This window comes from Thamnophis sirtalis, unplaced genomic scaffold (genome assembly GCF_051295495.1).
Source record: "Thamnophis sirtalis isolate CommonGarterSnake01/CBP01778 unplaced genomic scaffold, rThaSir2_p1.2 scaffold_5, whole genome shotgun sequence".
Classification (NCBI taxonomy): domain Eukaryota; kingdom Metazoa; phylum Chordata; class Lepidosauria; order Squamata; family Natricidae; genus Thamnophis; species Thamnophis sirtalis.
Genome location: NW_028261385.1, coordinates 78,665,117 through 78,679,088, shown reverse-complemented (window position 1 = coordinate 78,679,088; position 13,972 = coordinate 78,665,117). Strand labels below are relative to the sequence as shown.

General features: G+C 35.0%; 1 protein-coding gene across 7 annotated transcripts in view; it reads right to left on the bottom strand.

The window, feature by feature from the left end:
• Positions 1–13,972, bottom strand: part of CCDC171 (coiled-coil domain containing 171) — a 274,987-nt gene that overhangs the window by 116,318 nt on the left and 144,697 nt on the right. The window lies entirely within an intron of this gene.

The following is a 13,972-nucleotide window of genomic DNA, read 5'->3' as shown; positions in this document are numbered from 1 at the left end:
ATAGAAAATACTGTATGCCAAATATCTTTTTGTATGCTGAAATTACAAACGGTACGTTGTGATTCAGTTGTTTAAATAAACACTGTGTTTTGATTTGTACATAAAGCTTTATTGGTTCTATTTAAACTCATCCCTCGGTTAATTTTATTCAGCCAAGCTGAGAATACCATCAGAGGTTAAGTATGAACATTCTGAAAATGAATGGAGTTGCTAATTCTCCCACCTCACATTGAAAAGGAATTGGATTTAATTTGGCATGGAACCTAAAGAAAGTAGCAGACCTTTGAAAATAAATAATCTGATTACAATATAGCTGGGAAAATAATTCTCTTCAGATATACAGAAGAAGAATGTCCCAGCAGTGTAATATTGATCCGACTGATAATAAAGTTAACAGCACAATTGAGTATAAATGATCTGGCAGTGTTGGTAACTTGATATCTGACCCAAATAGTATAACAGTGCTGGGATTACTGGAGTTCTTTACAACTGGTTAATCATTTTTTATTTTTTTTAGGTTATAGCTTCCTTCCGAAGTGATCTGCACTGATTTCTCAAATGTAAGAACAGCATTAAAGCTGATATTAGTAAAAAAAACCTATTAACCTCAATAAGTGAAGATTGTTAGACATATTTTCTCAAATAAAGCAACTCGGGGTTTGGGAATGATCAGGCCAGAAAACATAAATACTCATGTTTAAGATACCAAGTACATCCATACATATTCTTGGAACTGTTTTAAGATTCAAAACTTAACTCGTGTGGATTTTTTTTTTAAAAAAAAAGAATATTTCTGCAGAAGTATATTAGCAGATTACACTGTTTATGCGTTATTGGCTTCTCCAAATTGTTTGGTGCTGAATTACAGGTAGTCCTCCATTTACGACCACAATTTCTGTTGCTAAGTGAAACATTTGTGCAGTAAATTATGCCCAATTTTATGACCTTTCTTGCCACAATTGTTAAGTGAACCATTGTTAATCTGGACCCCTCATTGACTTTATGTGTCAAAAGGTTGCAAAAGGTGATCACATGACCCAGGGACACTACAACCGTCACAAAGATGAACCAGTGGTCAAGCATCCAAATTTGGATCAGGTGAGCATGGGGATGCTACAATGTTTGTAAGTGTGAAGACCAGCCATAAGTCACTTTTTTCAGTGCCGTTGTAACGGTCACTAAGTGAATTATTGTTAAGTCTAGGACTACCTGTATAATCAAAATGCCAAATGTGCTATTCTTGCTAAAGCTGAAATGAAAGCAGCTTGCATAGGCACCACAATTAATGCATTCTGCCATTGCTATTAAATAGAAATAAAACTAAGAGTTTTCACACATGATACCAATGAGTGTGCATTTCAAATGCAGCATTTGTAGATAATGTCAATGCATGTGGTAAAAAGCTGTAAATAAAGAGGTGTAAGTAAGTTGACTACTGTATAGTCAACAATATAGCAAGTTCTTCCCCCCAATTTAAATGAAATGCTCATAGATAACATCTAACAAAAGAACAATAAATAATTTAAAATACTTTATCTCAAGGTTTAAATATATTCAGGTATCATGGAAAAATAAATAAGCATTTTCTATGTTTCTTTGTCTCCTTCTCTAGGAGGTCAATTTTTCTTTTTTCTTTTTTACATATAAAAGGCGAAAATTAGAGTTTTATACGTGCAAACAACAAAAAGTTATACAAAAGTCTAAAGCGCTAAGTGTAACACCTTCATGCAATAATAATTTTTAAAAAACGCTATAGCTATTATGAATCTTGTAATAATCCAGTTTAATCTCCCAAGTGAAACTTCAACAGGGCAATATACATTTTAATTTGGACAAGTTCTTTGAGGTAACATTTCCTTGTTTCCCAAAAGGAACCTTGGAATTTTCAGTATCAAGTGCTCAGTGCCTCATATTTAAATCTCAGTGGAAAGATGGTATTTCCAGTAGTCCACTCCACTGTATTTATTAGTGTGCTGCCAAGAACTGATTTATTGCTGAGTCAGCATAAAATATCCTGGGGGATAATTAAGAAAAATCAAGGTTTCTGTTTAGGAAAAAGAGAAAAGTACTTTACTACAGACTATGGGCCAAAGAGTGTATAGAACCTGTAATACAAAGCTCTACTTTAGTTCTGTCAATACCAGACGACAATCTCGTGAAAATTAATTTTAGTTAGTTCATTAATTGTACAATGAAGGGGATATATCTGCACAAAGCTCCTTAAGATGATGAAAAAAACAATCTAGAGTTTTTGTGTTTTAAAGTTCACTGGGCCTTTGTCTCCAAACTACAGAGATTAATATTTTTACCACGTTATTTATAACTACCATTTATTTAAAATTAAATGGTGGGGCATAATTCTGATGTGGAGTTCAGTGGCAAGAGAAATTCTATGTGCAGATAGTTGTATATATAATGGAAAAATGTTTTTCTAGGAGTCATACAAGCATTCTACCTAAAATGTATTAAACTTTTGTATTTGGGTTGTGGAGGGAGGGGGGTAATGAATCCCAAGCAATTCCTAGCTAATTTGTCTTCTAAAATCATCTATACAAGAGAAAAATAAAATTACTGTTTTGACCTTCCATGTTTGCATGTGGAGAGTCATCTAAATTATCATAGAGAAGGGACTTGACTATCCATGTTCAAATTCAGTTTATATTTAATCTTAAATAAATACTAAATAAATTCTTCATTCTATTGAACAATGGAGAAGAGAGAGGAATAACTCACAAATTGTTCAGCCTTGCAAATAATCCTTTTAAATTGCCTACAGGATATATTTAGATACTTCTGCAGTGAATTCATTTATGTGTGGATCTTGGTTTAAGTGCATTATTGTAGACTTTTTAAAAATCCATAGCCAAAGCAGTGTCAATTCACATATAAGTATAACCTATTCAAAAAGCTTGCATTGCCATTTCCATAGACTTCCAGGTCTGGGTAAGATGGATGATGATGATTTCTGTCTCACTCTACTGATTTTAACGAATTTATCATGACATTCTGAATACAATCATCTTTAGGAACAACTTTTAATGAACCCCGAAAGTGCACAGCAAGAAGGGCGAGGTAGGAAATCCTCTATAGAACAAAACAGTAAAACTGTGAACCTACATACTGATTTCACAATTTAACTGAAACAGATGTCTAAAAAGGAATATAATGTCATAAGTATGCAATTTCTTGATTCTTTTTTTCTTGAAGCAATATGGCTACAGGAAAACTAACCAAAGGACATATGATACTAGCCTACCTCATTATAAATAACAGGAAAAGTACAGTTGTACCAGTTATCATATCCTTTATTAAAAAGCAGCTGAGTATTACCAGCTATTACATAGCAAGCAGGTTTTACAACCCACAAATATTCATATGGCACATTCACTTTAAAAATCAAGATCCCTTCCAGACTAAAGACCATTCGAGGATGCCAATGGAGAAGGAAATAGAGCCAAGCTATTTTGAAGGCTAAAGAATTTTAATTTTAAGCATTAAGAAGCCACTTTAAATTGAAATGCAGGATGTAGGTTAATAACATTTAAAACATACATACAGCTGCCAATTTTACAGTAGAAACATAAAAAACTATTCAGGAGAAACCAAAGGAATAAGAGGGGGGGAAATCTATTACCAGAGTGACTTTCTTCCTGTCCTTTTGCCTTCTTACCTTCTAATTATATATTGGTTAAGAATATATAAACATCTTGTGGCAATAGTAAGCATGGTCATAACACAAATGATTCCTAAAGAATTTGCCAACTGAAGAAATGCCCATTGGCAAAACCAACTTCCAAATATAATCACTTGCCAAATATATACAATAATATAGTAGTTTCACTTTGCAAAAAAACAAACAAAACCAAAGGAATTCCTGTGAGCATGGGAACTTGTAATAGAAAGAAAGAAATATTTAAGAAGAGAAAAAGGAATCATGATTTCCAAATGTTTCCAGAGCGAACATTTGTTTATATGTAATCATGAAAATATATAAATAGAAATGGAGAAAAAGATAAAAGAAAAAAAGAAAAAGTGAAAAAAACCCAATACAGATGGAAAAAGAAAAATATAAATCTCCTTTATAGTAGTGACAAGCAAATTTATTAGCTCTCCTCCATATTTAAGATTATATTACATGGTTCCCTTCTTCCCATATTCAACCACTTTTAATGAGAAAATTTATAAATCACCAATTCATTTTTTCCATTTTCAGCAAAAAAATATTCCCAAGAGTGTCCAGTCTTTTATAAGTTTATTCTCCAAATATTTGTTTAATGTGTATATTAGTGTGTGCACCTATGTGTTTAGATGAGAGAGTGAAAAAGAACAAACATTTAATATAAAGATGTCATGTTAAGAGTTGCCAATACGAGTCAATGAAGTTGAAGAGTAGATGGATATATAGACTCAGATTTTTGTCCAAGTTGTATCCATGTAAGGAAGCAAAGAATAGAAATGAAATCTCCAAGCTAACTAGTTCATATAAAATTATATCATAAAGCAAAAAATAAGAAGGTAATGGAGAAATTAAAAATGATTACAAATCTAAAAATATTTCATTAAAAGTATTTCGTATTCTTGTAAAGAAAAAAGAAGAAATATCCAAATTAATACTTTGTTGGGGTTTCAGCCTTTAGGAAATTTCTGAGTATTAGTAGAAAATAAGTTAACCTAATATGTATTTGAAGAATATACTGTATATTATTAAATTAGATATTAAATATGAGCCAACAGTGTGCAGCAGCAGCAGCCAAAAAAGCCAATGCAATCCTAGGCTGCATTAATAAAGAGATAGAATCAAGATCACACGAAGCATTAGTACCGCTTTATAAAGCCTTAATAAAACCACATCTTTCCAGTTTTGGTCACCACAATATAAAAAAGTTGTTGAGACTCTGGAAAGAGGGCCTGGAGACTAAAACATATGATAGTTGCAGCAATTGGGTATGTCCAGTCTGATGAAAAGAAGGATTAGAGGAGATTATGATAGCAATGTTCCAGTATTTAAGGGGCTGCCACAAAGATGAGCAGGGCAAACCATTTTCCAAACCATCAGAAGGCAAGATAAGAATTAATGGATGCAAAGTTATCAAGTAGAGAAGCAACCTAGAACTAAGGAGAAATTTTCTAATGGTGAAAACAATCAACCGGTGGAACAGCTTGCCTTCAGAAGTTGTGGGTGTCCCATCACTGGAGGCTTTCAAGAGGAGATAGCCACTTGCCTGAAATGCTATAGACTCTCCTATTTTTTGAGCATTTGGAGTAAATTATCTATTCCATCAAGAGGGCACAATCAAGCACTTTCTTTGCAATATAGGACTTTTATTTTATTTGCTATGTATGAAATACCCATCATCCTTGAAGTGCAGTTAGTGATGCTTAATGTAACATGCCAGAAAATAATGGCAAGAGAAGGCATCTGGCTTTCATTGCCATTTTCAATGGAAGTTTTGGTTAGCCTCCCACTTTCCACCCCAAAGGTCACTTGTTTCTCTTTTTTGCAGTTCTCTTACAGAGTGTGTAAAAGTTATGTGAAACTTTCCCCCATCCAGCAGATGAAGCTAACAAAGGAAATGAAAGTTCCATGCACCATTTTATTGTTAAGGTATGAGAGAAAAAGGTTGTGGTAGGTGAGGTGCAGAATTTCCCAAAAATGTACTTGTAAAAATCCTTTTGGGTTTCAGTCTTGTAGTGGCTACAGAACAATCTCTTGGGTGTTTTTGTGCAAAAAAAAACAAAAAAAAAAAAAACACTTGGGTGTCTCAAGAGAAAAAGAGAAGAGTATTTTTCCTGGTAAGGTCAAAGAATTTGAAAGAATATGAAATTTTGTTAACTTTGTTAATAAAAATGGTGATAGTTCAGAAAGATTATTAGGCACAAATACAAACATATACTATTTCCATAGTAAGGAAGCAGGAATGGTTAAATTGATTATTTTATTCAAAGAAGAGAATATATTTAAGTACATTTCTCATTTGGATATCACTTCTGTATTTTGTGCTTGTGATGAAAAAATATATATGAAACTTTGACTTTGGTTTTTGTCAATTAGATGGATTTGTCGTTATAGAAATGGCTAGTTATATACTAACGTGTCAAAGCAAAAACTTAAAGCTGAAGTGTTTTTTATCTTGTAGAGATTGGATAACCTCTTATCTAATCTCTACAAGATAAAAACACTTCAGCTTCAATTTTTTGCTTTGACACGTTAGTATATAACTAGCGTTTCCTGCCTACGGGGTTGGACTAGAAGACCTCCAAGGTCCCTTCCAACTCTGTTATTCTATTTTTAGATTGTATTGGGCTAAGAGGAGTCGGAAGTCAATGCCTTTTTTTCTTTATTCCTTTGTACCTCACATGGTCTTTTCCCCTCTCCTTTTCCTTTCCTTAATTACCTATTTCTATTTTTCTTTGTGTTTTATATATTAAATAAATACATAAATAAAGATGATAGCAAGGCAATATCTGTCTCTACCCTCCCTGTAAAAAAAGAAAAGAAAAGAGAGAGAGAAAACTGTTCTTTGCCATTATCTGGTATTCTCCATTTCATAGATTTTTCCTCCCTGGCCCCAACTCTTGTTCTGGACTACATTTAAATATGCAAAATGAGAACTGAAGACATCATGACTGAGAACTAAGTGGCTGTAGATTAATGTCCTATACTCTTTCTCTCTCTCCCCCCCCCCCCATCCTCCCAGAATAAGATGTTGGTAGATACCCCAAGAAGACAAAGCTCTCAATAACAACAGGATTTTCAAGGAACCCGAGCAGAGCAATCATTGAAAATTGATAGATAGGATGGAAAGTGTTTCTACTGGAAACCACAATAGACTGGCATATAAAAGCCATCGGGGCATTTATTGCCAAGCATAGATGTCCTAATACTGTGTTCTAAAATTAAACTTGCTTTAAACTGAATTCCTGATTTGAGCAGGGGTCTGGATTCACTCTCCCCCTCCAATTCTAAATATACTTGGAGGGAGGAAGAGAGATTATGATTATGATGATTAGATAATCATCAAAGTGCAGATATTTTCAATAATTAAGTCTTAGCAATCAGTTTTAAAAGGTAGTGTTATTTCACTGGCAGAGTTATTCATTGCAGTAACAGTTTTTTCCCTGGAAAGGGGCATCTGGGCCATTGAGTCCTACTGCCTGCTTGATGTAGAAGCTCAAACTACAGAAATTCACCAATGGACTGTAAACATCCATGGTGGAGTTGGTAGATAGGAGGGGACACTACTTTTCTGGGTAGGCCACCTGAGCTTGACTATTAGTAGGAGGAAAGAATTCCCAGATAGTTAACTACAATTTGGCCTTCAGTCCGTACATCTCATTGAACTTTATGTCTCTTGAATGTTTTCTAGCTAAACTGCCTTTCTATCAGGTAAATTCATTATTATTACATTCCTACCTTCTGGAATGATGGAAAATTTCATCTGAATGACATCTTTCATTCAAATTTAATGTCTAATCTCCTGATCATCTTCATTACTCTTCTTTGAACCTGTTCCAGTTTGCTAAATGCTTCTTAAAGTGTGATATCCAATTAAACAAGTAATTGGTTCAGATGGTGTGTGTGTGTGTGTGTGTGTGTGTGTGTGTGTGTGTGTCTGAAGATACCACCAGCTGTAAGCAGCTTCTTCCCTTTTTGTGTTGCACTGTTGCACTGAGATATCTGCTTTGAGGTTTCCCTGGATCTCCCTCTTTAATAAGAAAAATATTGCTAGAGTGGAAGGAGAGAGTACCATGAAATAGATTAAAAAGATGTGCTGCTGATACTGTAATTGTGGATATCTTAGCAATGTTTATCTTAGCAAACTATGGTATCTTTCAGAGTTACTTTGCCAGGGTAGGAACATCTTCCTTTTTCTGATAAGCTTTAGAATTGCATTTGCTATCAGAACAAAGAATTGACAATCACTTATAAAGATACAGCTCAAATGGCTACTTGGACCTTGCAGTCATTTCTGGAAATCTCCCTCTATGTCCTTTACCAATCTGAATTTAGGTTGCTTGTGTTTTGGAACGAAGGCAGAGTCAGTTAAGGTGCCTCATCAAAACTAATAATTCTTTGTAGGTAGTCTAACATAGCAACAATACTCCCAAATCAGCATGTCTTTGACTAATGAAAGCTTGAGAGGTGCAAAATATTTTATCCCTTCTGACACATGTTAGTATTACTATAATCACATATTTAGTATTTGATCAGTTGATCTTCTCTCATCAGTTTTATTTTATGATACCATGCTTTGGAAGAGTGGTGTAGTATATGATTATTTAGGAATATTATACTAATTATTACTTATTATTGTTGAATTTCTCATGCTAGAGAGAGAGACACCGGTATAATTTCAGTTTGGTACTTAAGTGTGGCTATTGAAATTGAAATTGTGGCAGCATAAATTCTGACCATATTGTTCTCTTTGTTGAGTAGGTAATAATATTTTTTTAAAAGCATATCTGCTCAAGTCCTATAATCCTCAATCTTCTGCAACACTCCAACTGGGAAGGGTTGAAATGTGAAATTTAGAGCAACAGTGTTCAGAGGTTACCTATTTATTTTGAAGGAGATTAAATATCCAGGACCAGATGGATTGCACTCTAGGGTTTTGAGGAAATTTGCAAACTTGCTGATGCTCTGACCAAATCTTTAAGGTCTTTTTTTTATTTATAGTTTAGCCAAACTTTAATCTTTGGGAAACACTGGGGTACAGGTGGCGTACTAGAAGACAGGAGAAGAGGAAATGTCTTTGTTTTATAAAAGGGAGAAAGGTGATCCAAATTATTACATGTGGGTTTGATGATACTACACTATATTCAACAGTTTTGTTGAAAATAACACTGAAAAGTGGTCATCAACTGCTCATTATCAGATTGAAGATGGTTTTGAGTAGATGTCTAATCTACTTGTATCTTGTCTCTTTGCAAGTTCAAATAATATTTTGTGTACTAGAATTGTGTTCTGAACATAGGTCACAAATATATCCCTAAAAAGTGTTCTTGTGTTTTTAATTGCTTTTGAGAATATACAAGTTATAAACAAAATAATTCAGGCATACAAGAATCTTGGGAATTGTTCTTTTAATTGTAATAAAAGTTAACCATATCTCTGACTAAATTACTGTCATGACACACCCCTCTTCCATTCATTTTGATGAGAAATGATGGCATTAAGAAGATCAGAGCTCTCTATTAAAGTAATTTATGCTATTGGTTAAAACATTGAATCATTTCAGCTTTGGCAAGATAAGCAATATATCCCAGAAAAAGTGCAATTATAATATGATGTCCAACTATGACTACAAGTTTGATATGAAGGGGAACATATTAAATTGCACCTTCTATTAATTTGAAAAAAGGGGACATAAGGTTACATTCAGGCTTGCACACAGTGACACTTATAACAACCATAGTATTCATGTTTTTTTAAAAAAAATCCTTAGATACATGTCATTTTAATGTGCTTAACGTTAATTACTTTGTTATAGTTGTAAACTCAGAAGATTACAGTCCAAAAGAAAAGTAGGATTCTGTTCCTCTAAGGCTAACACTTTAAACATTTCTTCTAAACTAACCCTGTCTTCACATATTGCCTCCTTGGGGTGCAGGTCACATTATTAGGGTGTGCAAAGATTTCTCAACTCTATTTCAGAACCATTTTTTGAACTTGTATCCTTTATCATTATCTTGCCAACTATTCCCATTTTTTGCAATACAGTACTTCACCAATGATGTGTTAAAAGAGGGACTGAAATGAAATCAACCCTTCTCAAGTCCGTTATCAATGTGTGGAACAAAGAACATGGCACTCTTAACACATGCCTCTAAGGAAGTTAGTAAAGTAACAAAATGTACCCTGTTTCCCTGAAAATAAGTCCTCCCTGGATAATAAGTCCTGCTGAAAATATTGCAATGCAGCAGCAGCCATGAGGCGATCATGCTCGCCACCTCCTGCACCTCAAAAATAATAAGATCTCCTCGAAAATAAGGCCAAGCACTTATTTTGGGAGTTAAAAGAAAATAAGACTCTGTCTTATTTTGGGGGAAACATAGTATGCCTCCTGAGAGTGATGCTGCAAACTACTAATAAACTGTACTAAGGTTTCAATAGCTGATCTTATCAACCATTTATTTCCACTAGATCACCAATCCATTCTGCAGACCAGACAACATACATAGACAGATAGACAAAAACATACAACCCCCACCCATATAACTGCATCAGAATAAAATGAAAAACTAAAGTCTCAAAAGCCTCAGATTTGAAATTAGCACTCTCTTAAAATGTAGCCTGCCAAGCCAAGCAAACATTCAGCAGACATCTTGAATATTAAATTCCCCTAAACTTTTTTTCCTCCCTTTAATTTTTTATTTAGAATATTACTTGACACCTAACACATCCTCTTTCTTCAATATAGAAGAATTGTGGAATTAATAATCCAGCCAGTTTCTGATGCACCGTTTTATATTCTGAGCCATTTTTCCTTGCATTTCCCTTAATACTATAGTTGCATATTCATTGGTAGATTCTCCTTTAACTGCTGTCACTTAAATTGTCATGCAGAACAGGGCAAATCAGGGTCAGTTTATGTAAGCGGTATCTCTCTGAAGAACTTCATCAGTCTTTATTTCAATGCATTATGCAAAAAACTTGACATTAAGTAGAGGCTTAACTGACAGCAAATGAAATCAATCACTAAATCACTAAGCCATAATAAACTCGCTCAAGTTGCAGATCAGCCTTCCTTCTCCAGATCTCCACCTTAGCACCCCATCAAATTATATTCTTCTCCATTAAAAAAAACTGACAGTTCCATCGCCAATCCAGTATTACTACATTATGAAATTTCAGATAAATGTTTGACTTTCAAAACTATTTTATAAGGACAAGAAAAGAAATCCGGAATCAATGCAGGCTGCTTCAGACAGGTAGGTAGCCTTAAAAAGTAAAAGGATTGGGACAGGCCGTTAAGAGGCAAACACAACTGAATCTGTCCTTAGTCAAAGACAAGACTAAAAAAATTCATTCCCCAACCTTTTCAAGTCTGTTAGTCAATATTCTCACATTGATTTTTAAGGCGCTTCAAAAGTGACCTTAGTTGCTCATTTCCACATGCAAAACATTCTATCAAAAATAAGACTTCTTCTCTGTTTAAACCTCAAAAGAAAGCTTTCAAGAACGAATGTGGCAACTTTCAACTTTTCTCTACATGGAAGTATTTAATATAACTTGCTGCTTATGTCAAAGTGTAATGTAGCTTTCCCCTGCATGATCCTGTGCACTTAAAAACTCTATCAATCTATCTCTTTCTCTATCACTGTATTTCTCTATCTCTTTCTTTATATCTTTCCACCTCTACCTAAAATAAATCCCATAGGTTCGCCATCATGGTTATAGACAGGAAAAAAACTTTATATATGAACATAGTCACACAGACTACCAAGATTTTAAATAAGTGATTTAAAAAAGAGAGGTATGTGCCCTACCCTCAACTAGTACTTTCATCCTCAAAGCAGCAAATTAATAGTTTATGTTGCAGACAAACGTATCTAGCTAAGGTAGCATCTTACTAACTTGGCTGATCTCAAAAAGCCAAGTAAGGCTAAATTGAAAAGACAAAGGAAAAAAGACAATGAGGAAACCATTCCCATTTTGTGGTCCAGGAAACAACATGAATCACAAACCCACAAAATCAGCAAGAGTTGAGCTTGGCTCTAGAAGACTTTATCTTTTGGGGAGGGACATAAGTCTGAAATGAAGTAATAAAAATTTTCCTTGTGTCAAATTGTACTCTTTGTCCATCACCTAATCATCCTGTTTCTTCTTTTAATGCGATGTCAAGAACTGGCCTCGCAAACTGTCTCCACCGGTGTTTCTCAACCTTGGCAACATAAAGAAGAGTGATCCACACATCTTAAAGTTGCCAAGGTTGAAAAGCACTGGTCTACACAAAGTATGGCCTTCCTCAGCCCCTGGGGAACATACCGTATTTTTCAGAGTATAAGACGGACCAGAGTATAAGACACACCTTAGTTTGGGGGGAGGAAAATAGGGGGGAAAATTCTGCCTACAAGGTATTCATCTAGCTAGCATCTATAGTCTGGTCAGCTTCAGCACATAAGTTTGCTGGTTTTGAGCATGCGCGTGCACAGGCTTTTTGATCTCCTAGCTGGGGATAAAAAACAGCTTCTAAAGCACAGCTGATCATCGAAGAGAGAAGCAATGAAAACAGCAGGGGATGCCTGGAAGATTGCTCCACTCCGTAGCACCTCATTAGGGCTGAAAAACAGCTTCTAAAGCACAGCTGATCTTCGGAGGGAGCAGCAATGAGAAAAGCAGGCAAAGCATGGAAGATCGCTTCACTTGTTTGCCCCTCATTAGGGCTGTAAAAAAGCTTAGAAAAAGCTACATTCGGAGTAATTCAGCCTCTTTTAGAGGGGAAAAGGTGTGTCTTATACTCTGAAAAATACATTATATAAAATAAACACTGTATCCCTTTCCAAAAGCCCAACACAATTTAGAAGAAAATCAAACATCCTGTGACACAGTGATCAAACCAGTAACATCTCTTAGAAGAAAAACAACAAAGCGTAGACTAAATCCACTTCCACCCCCAATTTTCCCCTAAATTACCGTGTTTTAAAATGCTCAAGGAAGGCCAGAAACCAAGCTTTGGCAAGGAGGCAATTTTGTACAGGATAGGAGGACCCGTCAAATATATTGGTCCTAGGTTATTTAGGGCTTTCTGGGTCAATACCTATAATTGTGCTTGGAAAGAGGGAATTCATGCAAATTAATTTGCCCCGGTCTCTTGGTGCCAGAGACCAGTGAAACAATCTCATTGTAGATCGGTTTCGAAGGTACCAGAGAGAGATACAAATCACGAAACACTTTGGGACCTAACAATATTGTATTTATATCTTCAGCAGGAATAAATTGTGTTAAAACTGTCCAGGGTAAGACAGTCTATGGGCTTCAAATCTGCTGCATAGTGTTGATCTGTGTATTTTGCATGCCGGCACACCATCGGTTTGAATGGAAAATAATGAGTGCTACCACCTGGAAAAAAAAGCACTTCTATTTGCCTTCAAAAGTCTTGTAGAGTACATTTTTCTAAGATGCAACGTTTGCCACAATGTTCCAAACAGACAAGAAACAACATAATTATCTTTGTATTTGTAGATAGATATTTTCCCTTGGGTCGCAAATGCTTATTTTCGCAGATCTACTAGTGCTATTGAAAGAAGCAGAAAATGCAGCAGGAATGGAACATCATTTTATGTTACATTTATCTTTGCCCAATTGATTAGAAGAGCAATCTTTTGCTCCTGTGTACAATACGATATGATAAGCCATGACTACATCATACATGGATGCATAATTTACATAAAATAAATGGAGGACATAAGCCCTTTATAAATTTATAATGATTATACTCTATCACTCAAAAGCAGTGTCAACACTTCCTCCTGCTACTATAAAACTAGCTAACACCCTCCTTCTCTTGCTGTAGCAGTTTTCAGACAAAAACAAAAATAAAAACAGGAGGTACCACACTGATAAACTGCAGGTACTTTATATGTTACCTATCTACATTTGCTACAATGCCTGAGTGCTAGCAAAATGAAGTTTCTCCTCACCTTCCCAGTTTGTCATTTCCCTCATCACAAAGGGATAAGGGAAGAAATAAATAATCCTAAATTCTTTCTGGTTATTCCTCACCCTCTTACATCCCATAAAGTTTACATTGATTTTGTGAAAGTGAAGTATGCATGCATGTTTGTGTGTATAGAGCATTCATAAGTTACCACTTAATTAAGTTGAATCTTATTCGTTGATGAGTTGCAAAAGTTTGGAATGACACACATAGCACCTCTTTCACACACCCAAACATCCCCAGGCACCCTATCTATCCTGTGTCACCTCTGCAAACACCATTTCCAACCAGCGTGGCACCTCTCACATACC